The sequence below is a fragment of the Rhodamnia argentea genome, chromosome 3, assembly GCF_020921035.1.
Source record: "Rhodamnia argentea isolate NSW1041297 chromosome 3, ASM2092103v1, whole genome shotgun sequence".
Lineage (NCBI taxonomy): Eukaryota > Viridiplantae > Streptophyta > Magnoliopsida > Myrtales > Myrtaceae > Rhodamnia > Rhodamnia argentea.
Genome location: NC_063152.1, coordinates 1607418 through 1613796, shown reverse-complemented (window position 1 = coordinate 1613796; position 6379 = coordinate 1607418).

Below are 6379 nucleotides of genomic sequence, written 5' to 3'. Positions count from 1 at the left end.
CCCCCTACGAACGAGGCAGTTATTTCCCTCCTCAAATCTTTTCACTTCCTCCCGAGGCGCTTATTTCCTCGAATCTTTTTGCTTTCTCTAATAACGAGGCAGCTATTTTTTTCTCAAATCTTTTTGCATCTATCTATGTGAAGGCTTTTAATGCTTTTCCTTTCGGCGTTCAATCAAATCTGACAAAGAATTCACGCATTTAAGCATGAAGATATTTGCGGATAGTACTCGTTCTTTGCCCCTTGATTAACTCTAGGCGTAAAAGGAAGAATGTCTCACATGGGGACTTTGTAACAAACAAGTACATTCATTCACGCATGTCTCTACTTCTCTTGAGAATTCATAAGGGCTAGCTAGTAATGCTCAAAAGAGTGATATTTTGAAAGCCCATAATAAAAACTCAAGCTTCATGTAGGCTACGGATTCGGAGTTTCATCGGTGTTGAATTGGCCGATCGTGACATCGTGGAAACTCCAATTGTAGTGATGCATGTCACTTCCCTCGAAGGGCATCGGTTCGCCTCCGCAAGGCCGACTTTCCGGGATGTATCCCCAACGAAATCCGATTGTGCGAGAACTTGCTCGGGAGGATGAATCGATAAATGAGCATTTTCAATGCTCGAGTGTGGCTCATCAAGGAACATGCCACCAAAGGTGATGGGGTTGCTGCGAGACATGGCAAATAGCGATGTTAAGAGCATCCCTATACCTCTTGATCTCTCGCTCGAAGCTCTTCATTTTCTTCCTTTAGAGACGCAAGTTCATGACTTTCACTTCGAACCTTCACTCGGGCCCGCTTGTTTTGAAACCAAAACCTGACCTTCAAGGGCTCCATTCCTAGCTTCCGGCTCAACTCATTTTTTCGTTTCCCGTTCACGTAAGGGCACTCCTTAAAGGCAGCTTCGAGCTCTTTGATTTGATGTTTTCTTTTACGTGGTTGACTACGGCTACGCTGCTGCTGCTATTGTTGGTGCTGTTATCGAGATCTTGAACTTCACCGCCAAGGGAGTTGGGTTTTACGGCTTTTTGCGCTGGATCCGGCCTCGAAATTCAGCGGTTCATTCTCGGGGATGTCTAGGTTGGTTGCCTCCAGTAAGTGCTGGTAGCCTCCAAACATGTTGGATTGAAATACTTCTTACTGCCTTTTGTTCACTCTACTCTCCGCTGTATGCTTACTCTCTCCAAATTCTTCCGAGTAAACATGCATGTTCCAGAGCCTCCCTTTTAACGTGGATGAAAACCACTAAGCTAGTGCTTCTCCCAAGATTTCGTGTTTCCCGCTCTGTCTTCTTCATTTCCTTCTAACATGGTGGGACCCTCAAATCTTTTACGCAGTATGCTTGTCCCTCTTTTAATATGGCGGAACCTTTAAGTCGTTTCGCAACTTTTTCGAATTCGTGAGCCTCGAGATGGTAGATCCGTGATTCACGGACGAAACGTCTGTAGTTTCACCCAGATAATTAACTCGGCCCCCACAATAATTATTGCTATGACTTTTCCTGCCCTTTAAATTAGGATTTAACGCCGAGACGATTATCGCTTTCATATCTTCATCTCCAACCTTCTAAGCACTCTTTCGCATCCATTCTTTTTCGGTTGCTTCAACAACAATGGCCTCCCTCCCCGCACACGTCTTCTCGGCTGAGGTTTTGGCCAAATGGGAGAAACTTTATAATCTCCTAGGCCAGGGCTACTCTTATATAGCCAACCATCCGGAGGTCGAAACTGAAATTCGTCTTATGTTTAGGGATATGGACATTACTTCTATTCAAGGTACCAAGTTAGAAGAGGAATATAGGATCTTCCCTACCCTCTTCACTAACTTCCCGGAGGCTTACAATCACGCTCATCAAGATGTTACTTTGGCCTATCTTGTGAGGGCACGCTATCGAGGATCGGACGATAACTTGGTGTTGGCCGGTCTTGTAGCCGACAATTATAAGAAGGCCCTTGACTACGGTAATGATCAAGTCTCCTTGCTGGTTCGTGAGAGGAGAAACTTGGTGGAACGTTTGGCCATGTCTCGGGACCATCTTTGAGCGTGATCCGCTCAATATTGTTTTGAAATTCCAATGCACATGGCTGGAAGAAAGGATGGACGATCCGACCCTGGATATAGCCCGCGGGAGAATGCTTTGATTCATGACTTGGAATCTGCTTGTCGAGTATCACGAGGACAAGGTAGCCGAGCTTAAAGAGAAATGTGAGCTCCTCCTCTTTAAGCGGCGGATCTTGATTCTCGAAGCGATCGGTGTAGGCGGAGCATCAATTGTATGGAGGACCGGTTAAGCTCCTTTGTGATGCTCATTAGGGCTCGGTTTGGCTTTACGTTCCCACCCCAATGATCTATTTGTAAGGCTTTCCGATGGATGAAACGAATGCAAGTTTTTACCGATTTCATCTTGGTCATCATATTTTTTCGCAAGATAACCCCTTTTACTCTGTGAATATGTAAATCTCACGCTACCGATGGCCGATTCAATTGGGCCAGAGAGACCCCCCATTCGAAACGATCTCTCAACAAAAATTGGTAGCGATGAAACAAACGAATGCCCAAATGTGAACAACTTGTGAATCTGTATAAATATTATAACTCGATTATGAAAACATCAGAGTAAATCAAGTATAATATTTCTTTACAGAGTCAGAATTCACTGGGTTGGTAAATACACGACCATCCATCTCGGCCAGAATCAAAGCACCACCAGGGAGCACCTTCTTTACTATATATGGACCACCATAGTTTGGAGCAAACTTCCCTTCCGGGAGTGGGACTATTGGCAACAATTTTCGCAAGACCAGGTCATTGATCCGAAAATATCGAGGCCGAACTTTTTTGTTGAATGATTTAGCAACCCTCTGCTGATAACACCGGCCATGACATACAGCCTTAAGTCTCTTTTCGTCGATTAGATTCAATTGGGCCGTCCTCTGTTGGATCCATTCGGCTTCAATCAACTTAGCTTGAGACAATATACGTAACGAAGGAATTTCCACTTCAATTGGTAGAATAGCCTCCATTCCATATACTAGAGAATACGGGGTTGCTCCCGTAGATGTCCGGATCGAGGTCCGATATGCCATAAGCGCAAATGGCAACTTCTCATTCCAATCGCGATAATTTTCAGCCGTCTTTGCTAAGATTTTCTTAATATTCTTATTGGCGGCTTCTCTTGCTCCATTCATCCGAGGACGATATGGGGAAGAGTTCGGATGCTTGATCTTGAATTCCTTGAACAATTCGTCCATTAGCTTGTTGTTCAAGTTTGAGCCATTGTCGGTGATTATGGCTTCGGGTGAACCATATCGAGCGATGATATCTCGACGGATAAATTTCACGATATTTCGTGCTGTGACCGCTAAATAGGATGCGGCTTCGATCCATTTAGAGAAATAGTCAATTGCTACCAAGATGAATCGATGCCCATTGGATGCTTTAGGATTGATAGGGCCAATAACATCAATGCCCCACATAGAAAACGGCCATGGTTCGGATAACCGATGCAACTCATTCGGAGGGACATTAATCTTGTCACCATGAATCTGACATTTGTGACAACTCCGGACATGCTGAATACAATCTCTTTCGAGCGTGAGCCAATAATAACCCAACCTCATGACCTTCTTAGCTAACATGTGGCCATTCATGTGTGGACCACAGATCCCTTCATGCACTTCCATCATCGACGAACCGCCCGGTTGAATCAACGCATCTTAGCGGGGACGAGAATCGAATGATCGCTTGTATAAATTTTCTCCGTTTAAGAAGAACTTTGAAGCCATCTTCCTTATGTACTTTTGGTCGGATACGGTACTTTCTTCAGGGGAACCGCTGCTTCGAATATAAGTTTTGATGTCATGGTACCACGGCTTACTATCGGGTTCATCGATCATGGCCATACAATATGCCGGCTTTTTTAATACCTCGATTTTCAGTGGGTCAACCTCAAGTCCATTGGCGATTTGTAACATTGAAGACAAGGTAGCCAATGCATCGTCGAATCGATTATGAGTCCCGGACAGATACTCAAATGAGATATCCTCAAATTCATCCACCAGTTTATCCAGATACTCATGGTAGGGTAGCAATTTAGCATCTCTCGTCTTCCACTTTCCAACGGTCTGAAGGATAATCGGAGCGGAATCTCCGAACACCTTGAGTCGGGCTATCCCCATTTCAATCGCAGCCTGCAGACCGAGGATGCATGCCTCATATTCCGCTATATTATTTGTGCAAGGGAATACCAATTTTGCGGCCACGGGATAATGTCGACCACTTGGAGATATCGAACCGCGCCCGTGCTCGATCCCGATAAATTGACAGCTCCGTCAAAATACATAGTCCAGATGTAATCTTCCACCGACATGATCCGATCCTCGGAATAATAGGCATCATCATCTCGCCCCGGATTTTCAGCTAGGACATCCGCTATAGCCCGTCCCTTGATTGACTTTTGGGACAAATATTGAACATCAAATTCGGAGATGAGGATCCGCCATTTGGCAAGTCTACCAATCAAGGCGGGTTGATTAAGCAAGTATTTGATAGGATCGCACTCGTCGTCACCGAAGTACCTGGTAATGCAAGGTATATTGCCGAAGCCTGTGCAGTACCCGGACTAACGCCGCACATGTTTTCTCCGCTTCGGTGTACTTCATTTACGAAGCGATGAATTTCTTGCTCGAGATAATAAATGGCTCGTTCTTTTCCATCCTCCCGCCTCTCTTGTGCTAACATAGCACCCAAAGACTCACTAAGGATTGTGAGGTAGAGGATTAAAGGTTGCCCCGGTGTTGGAGGAATAAGCACGGGTGGACTCATGAGATCTTGCTTCAGTTTCCCAAAAGCTTCTTCACATTCGCTATCCCATTGGATTAGCGCATTCTTCTTTAACAGCTTGAGGAATGGCTTAGCGGTTTCTGATAACCGAGAGATGAATCGAGCAATATAGTTTAGCTTGGCCCATCGGACTTCGAACTTCTTTAACCGTCGTCGGCGGCTTAAGCTCACGAATAGCCTTGACTTTAGAAGGGTCGACTTCAATACCCTTATTGCTTACCACGAATCCGAGCAGCTTGCCCGAGCTGGTCCCAAAGACACACTTGGCGGGGTTGAGGCGTAACTTGTACTTTCGGAGTCTATCGAACAATTTCTTGAGCGTTTCGACATGATCTTCTCCATGCCTTGTTTTTGCTATCATGTCATCAACGTAAACCTCAATCTCATTATGCATCATGTCGTGGAAAAGGGCAACCATGGCTCGTTGGTAAGTAGCTCCAGCATTTCTGAGACCGAACGGCATCACCCGGTAATGAAACATTCCCCATGGTGTGGTGAAAGTGGTTTTCAACTTGTCATTGACATTCATCAGAATACGATTGTACCCGGAGAAACCATCCATGAATGAAAACAATTCAAATCCTGCAGATCAGTCAACAAGTACGTCGATATGCGGGAGGGGAAAATCATCTTTAGGACTGGCCTTATTCAAATCTCGATAATCGACACAGACCCGAATACGCCCATCCTTCTTCATGACCGGGACTATATTGGCAACCCAATCAGAATATTCTCGTAGTCTCAAGGAATCCGACGTCAAGCGACTTCATGACCTCCTCTTTGATCTTCGGACCAATCTAGGTCCGGCCCTCCTTGACTTTTGCACCACCGGCTTAGCCGAAGGATCTATCGGCAAACAATGTTCGACAATGGAACGGTCAAGACCGGGCATATCTGCATAGGACCAGGCGAAAATATCCTGGTAATCCTTCAGGAGCTTAGTCAAGCGCTCGCTCATCTCTTTGGAAAGGTTTGCCCCGATCTTAACTTCTTTAGGGTTTTCTGCATCGCCTAGGTTGATCGAGACGGTTTGTTCACCGGTCAAGGGCTTGATCTCCTCATGTCGTTCGAAATCCCGACGAATTTCCTCATAATCCGGATTGCACTCATCTAGGTCGTATACTTCCGAATCCACTAGATTTCCCTCCTCATGTATCCCCCCGAAACATAAAGTAACAAAATCGAAAAACAAACAAGGTTTAATTGCGGTGTTTTTTTTTTTTTTTTTTTTTTTTTTTTGAAGAACTTTATTTATTTATTTTTTGTTATTATTTTTTTTTCAAAACCGTGGGACATGAATTCTTGAAGAAGCCCAACCCTCGGTTCTTACCATGATGACAAACTTGTTGGTCGTTGGTTATCGTCATCGGGTTGGTTTGGGATACTTCAACAAGATTCGAAAAATAGTGCAATTTTATTGATATGAAATTACATCTTCTAGGAAAAAATTCAAGAGTGCAACACGTAATAGAAATCCCAATGTGACCCAAAACCTAAAGGAAACGAAAAAGGTCCCACGCAGGGATTGCATAAACATAAA